Genomic DNA, 15,570 nt, shown 5'->3' with positions numbered 1-15,570 from the left:
CCACCATGCCAACTTGTATTGTCTGCCAGCTCGATAAAAACTAGCATATATATATATATATATATATATATATATATATATATATATATATATATATATATATATATATATATATGAATTCACGTGTGAGCATTGCGTTGTTGATTTGTCCCAATAGAAAAAAAAGCAAGGCTCCAGTCAGCATGCTTCATTTTTTTTTTTTTTTTTTTTTTTTTTTTTGCTAATACTGACAGCAATCTTGGCATTTGTTGAATTGGACAGTCGATTCTCATCAGATGAAATGGCCCGGAGGGTGGCATGTAATGCTGTGATCAGCTGTGACAACAACGCCATTGGTTCTTTACTTGGTCCTTTATTTGAACTTTAATGCTGTGTTCAAAACTTGGTTTGATCTAGGGATTTCAGCAGGGAAATGTCCCACTAGTGTTCCAGTCAGTCACAGTTGCATATTCACCACAAGGCGCCACTATTTCATAACTAAAACAAAAAGAAAATACGGTCTGTCCTTTGTAAACACCTGATGAAAGTCTGTGCATGTGACAAACTTTATAATGTTATGCTGTACATGTATTGACGAGGCTCACACACCGAGTACTTTTGTCAGAATGCTTTATTCTTCTCACATAACACAACTAGGCTTACCTTGGCCTCGTACTGCCATCTAGTGGCCTCTTATGGTAGGTCTTCAAAACACCTATCAATACATCTTCCCTTTTTTTTTTTTTTTTTTTAACTTGTAAACTATAACTTTTTTTTACATATATATGAACAATTTACATTTCTTCTATTAGCCTTTTTGGTTTTTGTATTTGCCTCTTTGGACGTTCTGTCAGTCTCTCAACATCATTCTTTCTGTCAGTCTCTGTTAACTTGTCTTGCAATTCTGATTGTTCCTTTTGCTTTGAGATTACCACATCCTGAAAGTCACTTTCTTTGCTTCTTATGGCTCTCTGAGGCACTTTTAGCAGGTGTCTTCTGTTCCGCCTCATTAACTTTCCATGTTCTGTCAACACTTCATAAGACCTGGGCATAGTCTCTTTTGTCACTTTGGCCAACGGTCCCCACTGTCCATCACATCTCACCCGTACCACGTCTTCTTGAGCCAGTGGACTCAATGGTTTTGCTGTTCTGTTGTAATAGTTCATCTGCCTCTCTTTCGCATGATTCACAGAACTTTGCATCATGTGATGATTAGCTGATGGAAGTCTTGTCCGCAATTTCCGATTCATGAGAAGTTCCGCTGGTGAAAGGCCATTTTCCATAGGTGATGCCCTGTAGTTAAGAACAGCCAGGTGAAGATCTTCTCCTGTCTCTGCTGCTTTTTTCAACAGGCGCTTCACAATCTGAACTCCTTTCTCTGCTAAGCCGTTGGATTGTGGATAAAGAGGACTCGATGTTATGTGGTCAAATCCATAATTTCTTGCAAAATCTTTAAAACTCTGACTGATAAACTGTGGTCCATTATCACTTATTACAGTCGTTGGGATACCATGACGTGCAAATATGGCTTTTGTTTCTACAATTACTTGCTCTGATGTTGTGTTTGACAGTCTCACAAATTCTGGGTAATTTGAATAATAGTCAATAAGCAACAAGTAATCTTTGTCTTTTAGTTGAAATAAGTCCATTCCAATCTTTCTCCATGGTTCCTTTGGTTTGTCATGTGGTTTCATGGGCTCTTTAGGTTGCTGGTATCTGTGTCGCTGGCATACTTCACATTTCTGCACTAATGTCACTATGTCTCTGTGCATACCTGGCCAGTACAGTACCTCTCGTGCCCGTCTCTTACATTTCTCCATTCCCAGGTGTCCCTCATGCACAAGTTTTAACATCTTTTTCCTCATGGTGTTGGGTACGACTATTTTTGTTCCTTTTAGCAGAACTCCATCTAGCACTGTCAGTTCATCTTGAAAATGTTGGTATGGTTTTTCCAACATTCCTTTCTCAGGCAAGTGAATTATTTCTATCACTCTCTTTAAATGTTCATCCTTCTGCGTTTCTTTAGCTATCTCTGCCCACTTTGCAGTAGATACTGGTATCTGTACTCGGATAGAGTCTACGTGAACTTGCACATCCTCCTCTGTGCTGCTTGTGCTATTCTGCAAACTAGCTCTGCTCAGGGCATCTGCCACAATGAGGTGCTTGCCTGGTTTAAACTCAAACGCCAGATCATACTTCTGTAGGCGTAGCATTAGTCTTTGTATGCGAGGTGGCACTTCTCCTAGTGGTTTCTTTGAGATTGCTATGAGAGGCTTATGATCTGTTTCCAGGATCACTGGTCTTCCATAAACATACTCATGGAATTTCTCGCAGCCAAACACTGCACCTAGAGTTTCCTTTTCTATTTGTGCATAGTTTCTTTCTGCAGACGTCATTGTGCGAGATGCATATGCAACTGGATACCACTCGATGTCATGTTGCTGAAGCAAAACTGCTCCTAAACCCAATTTCGATGCATCCGTAGAGACTTTTAGTGGCTTATCTTGATCATAGAATTTTAAGACAGGTTCTTTGGTCAAACTGTCCTTTAACCACACCCACTCTTCTATATGTTCCTTTTTCCATTGCCACTCTGTGTTTGCCTCCAACAGGTTTCTTAATGACCTTGTATTTGCTGACAGATTTGGAACAAACTTTCCTAAATAGTTAACTAACCCTAAAGCTCTCTGCAGGTCTTTCTTGTCTCTTGGTTCTGGCATTTCTTTGATTGCCCGGATTTTCTCTCTGTCCGGTTGTACCCCTTCTTCAGACAACCTTTCTCCCAGGAAGGTAATTTCTCTCACTCCGAACTCACACTTATTTTTATTCAGTTTTAATCCTGTTTTCTGTGCTTGATTTAGGACCCTGCAAAGTCTTGCATCGTGCTCTTTCTTTGTACGTCCCCAAACCACCACATCATCAATGAAAACTCCTACTCCCTCAATTCCATCAAAAAGTTGCTGCACAGTTCTGTGGAATACTTCTGGGGCGGAACTGATGCCAAACGGTAATCTTAAGAAACAATGCCTTCCAAATGGCGTATTAAAAGTGCACAGCTTTGCGCTTTCTTCATCTAGGACCATCTGATAGAATCCAGATGAGGCATCCAATTTGGAAAAGTAACATGCTCCACTCATCGCACTTGTTATATCAGACTTTGTTGGAAGTCTATAGTGTTCTCTTTGAATCGCTTTGTTTAAATCTTTCGGATCTATACACAGTCTTAGATCTCCATCTGCTTTCTCCACTATTACAAGTGAGTTCACCCATTCTGTGGGCTCTTCTATTTTCCTGATGACTCCCTCTTTTATCAGTGTGTCTAGTTTCTTTTTCAGTCTCTCCTTTAAAGCAACTGGCACTTTTCTTGCTGGGTGAATAACAGGTTCTGCCGTTTCCTTCAACTTTATCTTGTGTTCTCCTGGTAACCGTCCTATTCCTCTGAACACTTCTTTATATTGCTTTATCCAGTCACTGTGCATAACTTCCTTGGTGTTTGCATCTTTCTTTTTCTGTTTCACTGTCATGTCTTTGTTTATGACATGAACTCTTTTTATTAATCCAAGCTGCATACATGTTTTCAGTCCCAGTATTGCTTGTTTGTTTCCTTCTACAAGCACAAAAAGAACATTTTTCTTCTGTCCATTATAGGACAAACTTACCCTGCATACTCCCTTTGTGGGTATGGTATTGTTGTCATAGGTTTTCAGATTCACCTTTTTGTCACATATCCTGGGCTTTTTTATCAGTCTTTGAAAATCTTTCATCGGCAGGATGTTTGCCTGTGCTCCTGTATCTAATTTTAGTAAGACATCAGTACCATTTACCTCCATGTGTGCTATCCATTCATCATTTGAAGTAGTTTGCCCTTCTTTAATTGTGTCCAGGAAAATCGGTGCCTCTTCATTCTCACTGTCGCTTCTCTTTTCAAGGAGTTGAACTTTTTTCTTTGAATAACAGCACTTTGCGAAGTGATTTCTTCCTCCACATTTCCTACAGTCCTTTCCAAATGCTGGGCATTTTCTCAGTGCATGTTTGTTGCCACACTTTCCACAGGCCCTGCTCTCTTTGTTTGTCTTTTGTTGTTTTCTCTTATTTAACATGGCTTTCTCTGAAGCACTTCGTACTGTATCCACTTCTGCTGTCTCCTTCTCTTCACTGAATGTCTTCAGCTGTGCCATTGCACACTCTGACGCTTGGCAAATTTTTATTGCCCTATCTAATGTGAGGTCAGTCTCTTTCAACAGTTGCATCCTCACTCTTTTATCTTGTACTCCAATTACTATTTGATCTCTAATCATGGAGTCACACAGCGTTCCAAAATTGCATGTCTGGCTTTTTAATCTCAGATCTGTAACATACTGTTCAATGGATTCTGACTCCTTCTGCAGTCTGTTTCTGAAGACATACCTTTCATAGGTCTCGTTTTCCTCGGTGTGCAGTATTGTTCAAACTTCTCTATCACAGCCTCATATTATCTTTTTCTTCCTCAGTAAAGACAAATGTGTTATACACATCCAGTGCACTGCGTCCTGCCACTGTTAAAAGCAACGCAATCTTCCTCCGTTCATTTCCATCCAGCCCTATAGCGAGCGCATAAAGTTCAAAACTTTGTTTAAACACTTTCCAGTTTTCATTGACATTTCCCGTCAACTTCAATTCCTCTGGTGAACGGATGTTATTCATCATCTCTCTTTTATAATTTTCGTTATTTCTCCTGGTACCATGTATTGACGAGGCTCACACACCGAGTACTTTTGTCAGAATGCTTTATTCTTCTCACATAACACAACTAGGCTTACCTTGGCCTCGTACTGCCATCTAGTGGCCTCTTATGGTAGGTCTTCAAAACACCTATCAATACAGTACATAAAACACTTTGTTTTATTTCACTCTATTTATTTTATTATTTCACACAATGTGGACCTGTATACAGTGGTTTAGTTTACACTTTATTTTGATGGGTTAAGTAACATTAGAGCTACCTAGTTAACTAACTGCAATGTCTGTTGGTAGAGCATCAAAATAAAGTCTTAGCAAATATTAAGCAGATAGTTTACTAGTACTCTATTAATGACAGGTCAGGTCTGACATTAATTCCTTCAGGTCTGACAGGTCATTCTGGGTGTCTTGGAGGGGAGAGGTTTCCAACCTACAGCATCTAAACACTGGGGTACCTCAGGGCTCTGTTCTTGGGCCACTTCTCTTCTCCATCTACACGACATCTTTAGGACCAGTCATCCAGAAACATGCATTTTCCTACCACTGCTATGCTGATGACACCCAGCTATACCTCTCTTTTCACCCTGATGATCCCTCGGTTCCAGCTCTTATCTTAGCCTGCCTGTCAGACATTTCACACTGGATGAAAGATCATCTACAGCTTAACCTCGTGAAAACGGAAATGCTTGAAGTTTCTGCCAACCCGACTCTACACCATAACTTTTCAATCCAGATGGATGAGGCAACCATTACTGCATCCAAAATGGTAAAAAGCCTTGGAGTAACGATTGATGACCAACTAAACTTCTCTGACCACATTTCTAGAACTGCTCGATCTTGCATATTCGCACTCCATAACATCAGAAAGGTCCGACCTTCCTATCTGAACATACAGCTCAACTCATTGTTCAAGCTCTTGTTCTCTCCAAACTGGATTATTGCAACTCTCTACTAGCCGGGCTTCCAGCTAACTCTATCAAACCTCTTCAGCTGCTTCAGAACGCAGCAGCACGAGTGGTCTTTGATGAACCCAAAAGAGCACATGTCACTCCGCTACTCACCCGTTTACACTGGCTGCCAGTTGCTGCTCGCATCAAATTCAAAGCTCTGATGTTTGCTTACAAAGCGACCTCTGGCTTTGCTCCTCCTTATCTGCTCTCACTTCTGCAGATTTATGTGCCCTCCAGAAACTTCTGTGAATGAACGTCGCCTCGTGGTTCCATCCCTAAGAGGGAAGAAATCACTTTCCCGAACTCTCACATTCAATCTGCCCAGTTGGTGGAATGAACTCCCTAACTACATCAGAACAGCAGAGTCACTTGCTGTCTTCAAGAAACGACTAAAAACGCAACTGTTTAGTCTCCACTTTCCTTCCTAATCTGCAACTGCCTCTCTGGCTATACCACTAACTGTACTCTCTCTCTCAAAAAAAAACTTACATTACTAATAAAAAATCATATCAATCAATATCAATCCTCTGTGATGTTGTTGTAGATGTGGTGTGGAATTAAATTCATTAAACGTTAGGATGATTACAAACTATCTCTCTCTCTCTCTCCCTCCCTCCCTCCCTCTCTCTCTCTCTCTCCTCCTCTCCCTCCCTCCCTCCCTCCCTCTCTCTCTCTCTCTCTCTCTCTCTCTCCCTCCCTCCCTCCCTCCCTCCCTCTCTCCCTCTCTCTCTCTCTCTCTCTCTCTCTCTCTCTCTCTCTCTGGACATTGATGCAGCTAAATCCATTGAGGCAGCATGGCAGGAGAGTAAACTGCTTTCACCCGAGTACCTGTGGCAGGACTTCAAACCGCAGACAAATGAGGTCAAAATCATTTACTTCTCTTAAAAAATTATGCTGCTGTTCATCCAAACCCTAAAACATAACAGATTTATGCTTTATATTTTATACTGGTGTAATTTTAACGTTTTTGTAGTCTTTAACAAAAACTGTGGCCAAATAGATTTCTCATAAGCTACACATTAACATCTGTAGTGACCATTTGTTGCTTAAAAGTCATTCAGATAAGTGTATAGTGTTGATTAAAAACAGTTTTATGATTAAATGGATTCAAAAACTATTATTGTTATACTATAATACCTTATCAAAACTACATTTTTCCTTCAGTTAACTTAAAGCATAAAAAGTTGTCTACTATTTATAAACTCAGATAAAAACTCAGTTACAGGTACTTTTGCATATGCGAATTCAATTATGTTTAACATGCAAAGTATTAAAAAAATCATCATGATCTATTGTTGGAGGTGGTTTAGTTCTTACTTATTGGAAATAACAAATAAAAAATGTTTCCAATCTCAACATTTTTAAATAGAAATTTATTATCAATCTGGGTTTGGGTTTCCTCATGCATTGTGACAGTATGTTACCTGGTGTTGTCAAATAAGTCTTCTCAGTCCAATTCTATGGTTAAGCACGTATTTATTAACATCTATAAGTTCTGGTCTTTTTTAATACATGTGCCCCAACACACAGTCCTTCCTCTTATCCTTCCTGCCCCCCTTCTTCCTATTGGTTAATTCGAATATCAATCACACAATCTCTGACACCTCTCCCTTTTACTTTCTCTTTAACGAAACACCTTGCTCTTTTTTTTCCCCAAAGAATTAACTACCATTATGCATAAAACATTTCTACCTCTTTTAACGATTTCTCTTGACTAAACATCTAATATTCAACAACACAACATTAACATCAAGACCCTAGTTATCTTCTCTTTAACTATAAGTCTAGGTTAACAACTGGTTTTATAACTCTTCCTGATCTAGTCAAAGTTTCTCCTTGTGTTTGAATTGTCATTTGCGGTTCTTGTTGGCCAGCATCCTGTGTGCGCTCTTCCTCATTCAGTTGTTGCATCTGCACCGTTATTTCAGCACTTGGATAGTCAGCTGGCACTGCTTGAAGGTGTTTATGGTTTCGTCTCTTCACGCCCACTCCTTTTGGAGTTTTTATCAGGTAAGATCGTGGAGCGATTTCCTCTGATTTGACTTGTACTTGTCCTTTCCAAAGCTTTTTACCATCCAACTTCATCAGAAGTCTTTATCATACACTTTAGCAGAAGCGTCTTTTTTCTCCCTTGCATTCTGTTAGGCCATCTTGGCAGCAGATTTTTGTTCAGAGTAGGCAATGTGGTGTGGATTTTTCTACCCATTAACAATTTGGCAGGGCTTACTCCCGTACTCGAATGAGGGGTTGAGCGGTAACACATCAAAGCGAGGAGCGGATCATCCTGAGCAAGGATGTGTTTGGCTATTTGGACAGCTCGCTCTGCATGCCTGTTTGATTGTGGGTTATACGGGCTGGATGTGACAAGTTCAAAGTCATACCTGTTCCTAAATTCTGCCTGCTAAAATTCTGCTAAAATATGCCTGGCCACCATACAGATGAATTTGCCCTTTCCCTGCACTTGGTTATCCCTTGATGTCTGCCATTACTAACGTCTTGTCAGGTGCGTTTTAAGCAGTTACTGTGAACCTCATCAGTCTCATTAAAAGTCTCTGACAACGTATAGGCACCGTGTCCAGGTCTGGGGTTTGTGATCTGTAATAAGACAACATTTTAACAGGCCAATGAGATATTTCTCAAATCTCTCACACGCCCAGACTTCAGCTAGGTACTCACTTTCAATTTGTGCGTACCTGGTTTCAGCATCGTTTAACCTTATCGAAAAGTATGCCACATGCTTCCAGCTGTCCTTATGAAGCTGTAACAACACTCCTCCCAGTCCGTAACTATTGGCATCTGCTGATGCTGCTGTGGGTTTCCTCGGATCATAGTACGCTAGAAGCAGGGACGTAATCAGCTTTTCTTTCAGTTTTTGAAACGCTCTTTCCTGAGGCTGGTCCCATGTCCAGACTGCAGTCGCTTTTAATCATTCAAACAACGGATTACCTACTGTTGCCAAATCTGGGATAAAGCGTCTCATATAGTTTATCATCCTGAGGATGCATTTTAACTCGTTCACAATCCGTGGTGCTGATAGCTCTGCTATAGCCCTTACTTTCCCGGGGTCAGGCCAGACTCCTCTGTTGTCTATTATATGTCTCAAGAAATGCATCTCTTTTTGTTGGAAAACACATTTCTCCTTGTTGAGTTTGAGTCCTGCTCATTCTATCTGCTCTAGAATGAGCCTGCATTCATAGACATTCATCATGCTCTTCTTGACTTTTCTCGAGGACGATTAGATCATCCATTTACACCGCTACTCCTTCTGCATCTCCTAAGAGCTTGTTCATCTTCTGCTGGAATATTTCTGGCGCTATACTTATGCCAAACGGGAGACGTTTGAAACAGTATCTCACAAACGGTGTTATAAAGGTTGTGAGAAGGCTGCTTTCAGTATGCAGGGGAAATTGCCAAAACCCACTTGCTGCCTGTCTCACAGCTGTATCTAAGGTAAGGTCGGTCATTAACTGGAACCTCCTTGACAGTTCCTTATCTCTGATGTCGACTACGAGCTTATATCTGATGTTTTTCGTTTTCTGTGGGCCAAAGTCACAACTCTCTGCTCATAAAGTGCACGTATGAACATTTCTGCCTTTTCCCCCAGCTTCTGTACTCGTTGGTAAAAACATGCCCTCTTGGGGATTATATTCTTTTTCGGGATGAAGTATTCCTTGTACTTGTCCAGAACTATGTCAAAGTCATTTTTCTATTCGTCTCTTACAAACGTGAACGAGTTAAAGACATTTTCCGCCTTTGTTCCCATGGCATATGTGAGGGTGCTCACTTGCACCTCACCAGATTCCTCCGTTAGCTTAGTGGCTATCCTGTACCTCGTGAAGCATTGTCGTCATGTGGCCCTCTCTTGAGGCCTATCAAAAGTGACTCAGTCCAATTCTATGGTTAAGCACTTATTTATTACCATCTACAAGTTCTGGTCTTTTTTTTTATACGTGTGCCCCAAACACACACTCCTTCCTCTTATCCTTCCCGCTCCCTTGTTCCTATTGGTTAATTCGAATATCAATGATACAATCTCTATGACAGGTGTGATATATGATTTTTTTTAAGTTGCTAAAAACTGTAAACTGTCTTTATTTCTTTCACACTTTGGTTGTTCCCCTTTGGTTGCTCTGCAGATCAGATAAGCAGTAGTACTGAATGTGTAGGTACAAATTTACTCTGACAAACTATTGAATAGATAATTAAAAACAATAGATAACCTATTTTGCAGAATTCATTTTTACTTTAAGTCGTTTATACATAGTTGTTTTCTGGCAGTGTGTGTGCGCACCCTTTTTTTAAAAAATATAAATTCACCCACTCCTTGTTTTTTGATCTCCATTTATTAAAGCAGTCTTTCTGACTTATTCTGTTATCCTGGCTTTTTAAATTCTGCTTTTGTGCAACAGCCTACCCCTGAGCTGAAATCACTATAAGCCATTATAAAAATGTATTTCTTCTTACTTTACATTTAGGTTTAGTGCCGTTATCTTTGTTTATTCATTTATTATTGTTCCACACAACTTTCATTGTATTATTGTTTCCATGACAACAAAGTTTCTTTATGCTTTACACAAATATATTGTGATACTTTCCCCAACTTCAAAATCATGTAAATGTTTATTCATTGACATAATTTATAATAATACTATCCAATGCTAAAATACTTTCACCACACACTGCAGTGTTTATGTAAATTTAATAAGACCATCACAACATTATTTAGCCATCAGAGACTTGAAGCAGCAGTCTCAGGTTCACAGCAGCAGTGAAGTCTTTTCAGTGAAAAGAGATATCAGAGAATGGTTGAAAACCCTTAAATTAAAATATTACTTTAAAACGTCACATTTTCATTTACAAAATGGTTGTTAAACTTGTTTAAAATTATCACTGTATGCATAAAAACTGTGTTCTTAATATAAACATAAATTGACGTGTTGTATTGAAATATACCTCAGATATTTGACCTCTCTACATATAGACAATACAAAGTGTATTAACACACAGTCATTTGCCTCCACACCCACCTCAGTGTTTGTTTCTCTTCAATCCTTTCTTTACATTTGATCCTTCTCCCCCATTCCACCATTCATCTCTCCATTGACCTCACTTAGAAAGATCCTAGCAAAGTGCAAGTATTCATTCATTCGTTCATTCATCTTAGTCCCTTATTTATGACAACAAACAAAATGAACCGCCAACTTATCCAGCATATGTTTTACACAGCGGATGCCCTTTCAGCTGCAACCCATCACTGGGAAACACCCATACACAGTCATTAACACACATACACTATGGCCAATTGAATTTATTCAATTCACCATGTCTTTGGACTATGGGATAAACTGGACCACCCAGAGGAAACCCACAAGAATACGGGGAGAACATGCAAACTCCACACAGAAATGCCAACTGGCCCAGCTGGGACTTGAACCAGCGACCTTCTTTCTGTGAGGCAACAGTGCTAACCACTGAGCTGCCGTGTCACCCCTAAATTTCATTATGTCTTGCTAAATGATTCTGTGATTTATTTGCTTTTGATTTTAAGCTCTCTCATGTTTATGTTTGTCAGGCTTAAATTCCCATGTGTCAATAACAGTGCAACAGTGGCATGGAAAAACTCCCTGTGTGGGAATATGTGTGAAGCACAAAGGAACAATGAGCAATTAAAGAAGAGGAGACCAGATAAATATAAAGTTATAGTTAATAACAGACTAGATTAATTAATCACTAAAAAGATATATAAATGCAAAGTGCAATGAAGAAGTGGGTGTCCTTTGACATTGTGTATGGGAGTGCAATGAGATCCAAACATTTTGGAAAGAGATTGGTAAAGTAATTGAATGCAATATACATTTGGTTCCCAAATTATGTTTATTTCATATATACCCTGTAAATCTGGATCCGAACACAAGCAAACGCAAGCTATTAGATTTGAGTTTACTCCAAGCAAAGCGTGTTATTGCTTTAAATTGTTAAAAAAATAAATAAAAAACTCAAAGCCCATCCTGTGGCCAGTGGATTAAAAAATGACTATCAATCTTCCTCTGGAGAAGCTGACATACACTGTAAAAGGGAAATTACAAGCTTTTGTATATAATATGGACCCTCTTTCAACACGTTCTTAACCAAGTGGACCATGCAACATTTTATGAAGTTTGAGCTTTTAAACTGCTGCTGGTGTCTAATTGTATTGTTTAGATGTCTTATATTTCAGCAGCAATTAACAAATTTGTTTAACCAGCAAAGACAAAACAACACCCTGGAAAGCTGTGACATGCAATTAGGCATGGGATGATAACCGTTTTCAAGGTATACCGCAGTTTGGGAAAGTCAAGGTTTTAAAACCGTCAAAATTTTCTGCAATACCGTTCCTAAGGTATGTGTAAGATTTTTTATTTACATTCTTTTTGTTTTGTTTTTTAGGACAGCAGTATCTTTAGCAGAAAAGATATCTAAACATGCCGTTTTAAATTGAAAAAATAAAATCTGTTTTTGAAACTATTCAATTCAATTCACCTTTATTTGTATAGCGCTTATACAATGTAAATTGTGTCAAAGCAGCTTCACATAAAAGGTCACAGTAAATAGGAACAGTGTAGTTCAGTTTGTAGTGTTTAAGTTCAGTTCAGTTGAGCTCAGTTCAGTGTGGTTTAATAATCACTACTGAGAGTCCAAATATTGAAGGGCAAATCCAACGAAGCGCAGCTCTATAGATCCTGAACCATGCAAGCCAGTGGCGACAGCGGAGAGGGAAAAAAACTTCACTAATGGCGGAAGTGAAGAAAAAAAACCTTGAGAGAAACCAGGCTCAGTTGGGCACAATCATTTTAATTTCTCCGCTGGCCAAACGTCTTGTGCAGAGCTGCAGCCTCATTGGCGGAGGCTGGAAGCTGGCCTCAGCGAAGACTCGTCTGTCTCTGGAGCGTCACAGGAATCAGTCTCATGTTCTTCACTCCTCCATGACCACCACAGTAGCTGCTCAGGATTCGGCCTGGTCCAGGATATGGAAACATTGGGATCATCTCGTCGTTGGTCTTGGATCGAATCAGTGGCTCTGCATAGTCTGAGGGCCTCGGGAAGAGTATCCCCAGGTGGAAATGGAGAATAAAGAAAATAATTAGCGTAGCTGATGTTCACAGTGTATATCAACAAGATGCATAACCTGTGTTTTGAAACTAATGAAGACAGCAGAAGTCAATGATTCATAGACTGAAATGTTTACTCTTCCAAAATATTTCAAATGTTTCTCAACATAAAACATATTGTGTTCAAAAGAGGAAAAAGTTTTAGTATTTTACCCAGACATTAAAAAAGAATATATTTTAGAGCAGTAATTATAATACCATGAAACTGATATTTTTATCCAAGGTTATCATACTGTCAGAATCTTATATCGGCCCATGCCTACATGCAATGTACAAAAATATAAACTGAACATTGTTATTATTATTATAATTATTTGTATTTTGTTCTGTAGTTCAAACAAAACCCAATAAATATATTTGGGGTTTTCTAAAATAACAATCCAATAGAAGAATAATTGTAGTTCCCCGAAGTCAGTCAACAGTTCATAAAAGAACAATAGTATCTGAATGTAGCCTTGGATATGCAAGCTGAGATCTCAGAAATGCAGTGTCAGACACAATGCACTCAATGGAGCTGTTGACGTCACTGTGAGGGGTAGGGTTAGGGGTGGGATTGGGTGTGAGCATTATATGCAGCTCAGATTGCAACTACACCAGGTCTGCATCCAGACCCCTTTCTAAAAGAATCATTTAGTTAGAAGAAAATTTTAATTACCTAAAAAAATTGCACCTTTTGTTGTATGAAAAGATTCCATATCTTCTCCCAATAGTGGCCTTTGATGAGTTATCATTATGTAATAAATATTTAACACTTAATAGTTGAATTTCATGAAATCTTGAAGCTTGAAACATCACCTAAGTTAAAACTGTATGTGCTTGAATATAACAGGCAAATGAAAAATTTATTGTTTATCATCACACTGACCTAAGACAGTAATATTTTGTACTTAAATTATTTTTCAATAATTATAAGTTATAACTTATCTCCCTCTTCATTCCTTACTGGTAAGAAAATCAAATGATTTAGTTGTGCCACATTGGTCTCCAGAGCACTGCGTGAAGTCAAACACACCTAAACACTTGTGTCAATTCCTGCGCTGAACACCAATCTTTTGAAGAGTTACTTGCCTCAAATGATATGTAAATGTTTGCCTTAGGTTGTGTTTTTTCACTTGTCTGTGAGCTTGCATGGCCAAACGAGTCTCTAACATGTCTCTATGCAGATCACATGCCATGCATCTATATGTTAGCATGATTTCCATGTGCGCATAAAGATCACCAGTAGGCTCTACACCAGGGGTGGGCAAACTTGGTCCTGGAGGGTCGGTGTCCTGCACAGTTTAGCTCCAACTCTGATCAAACACACCAGCTTATAGATAATTAGTGATTTTGGAGAAACTGATTAGCATGTTCAGGTATGTTTGATTAGAGTTGAAGCTAAACTTTGCAGGACACCGGCCCTCAAGGACCGAGTTTGCCCACCCCTGCTTTACACAGTTAATCCTATCGATAACTGTGATGATCACAGTTGAGTTCTACATATTAGACATATTAGTAAAGCTTCTATTTCAAATCAAAAGTTTTTATTTGTTTATTATTCAAAGCCAAAAATATATATACAACCCCAAAAGAATAAAAAAAGAAAGTAGTGATTTGGGGAAATTTACATTGACTTGTACTTCATTGCAGACAATACAACAAACATTATTTATTGCGTTCGTATTCGTGATTTCTCATTGTTTTGTTGTTGTGTTTTTTCAAAATAAACACATATTACAATTTTGGTACTTGCAGCAAATTTCGAAAAAAGTTGGAACAGAAAAGTACTTACCACTTTGTAAGGTTACCATTTCTTTTCACAATATTTAAAATATGTATAGGGACTGAAGACACCAAGTTATGAAGCGTTTCAGGTGTAAATGTGTCCCATTCTTCCCAAGTCTTAAAGTGGGCAACAGTACGGGGTCTTCGTTGTTGCATTTTTTGATACATAATGCACTATACATTCTCTATTGGAGACAGGTTGGCACTGCAGGCAGGCAAGTTAAGTACCTGTATCCTCTTCCTCTGCAGTCAGGACTTTGTAATATGTGCAGAATGTGGTTTTGCATTGTCTTGTTGAAATAATTAAGGACAACACATTCAAAGAGATGAAGAGACAATGCCAACCATTGAGGATTTTAAGCACAAGACATGCACTTAATACACAAATACACTTTATTAAACATGCACACACAGACATCACCTACTGTATATACTGTAAAACTGCAGGTTAACTGTGTTTATATATAATAACTTATATTTAATTTTAACTTTAAGTTAATTTAATTGTAATGCAATTACATTACAACTGTAATCACATCATTATTTAACCAATTTACCTGATTTCTAGCCCTAAACTGCTCCTGTTCTGAGTTTTTTGGAATGTGTTGCAGGTCTGAATGACAGGGAAAGATGTATATTTACAAATGAAATAAAGTTAACCAGACAAAACATAAATTATTTTGTGTTCCTATTGTCTGCAATGAAATAAATGTCAAAGTAAATTTGTAAATCACTTTTTTTATTTGTGTTTTCCATACTGTTCCAACTTTTTCTGACTTGGTATAGAATATTCCAGTTGTTTCATTATATTCAAAATCTTCATATCTTTTGTATAGAATTTTCATTTTTTTTTCTCTTATTCAGTTCCTAGTTAAATATTCAGATTCTCATTCACTTCCATTCAAACTGATATTTTCTTATTATATTATTCTACTTTGTCTGTATAGTCATGCAAACACTTGTTTGTAGAGCAAGTAGTTTGACCGTTTTCTGCTGTTTATTATTCCTAG

This window comes from Danio aesculapii, chromosome 5, assembly GCF_903798145.1.
Source record: "Danio aesculapii chromosome 5, fDanAes4.1, whole genome shotgun sequence".
NCBI classification, from domain to species: Eukaryota; Metazoa; Chordata; class Actinopteri; order Cypriniformes; family Danionidae; genus Danio; species Danio aesculapii.
Note: the sequence above shows the minus strand (reverse complement) of the source record.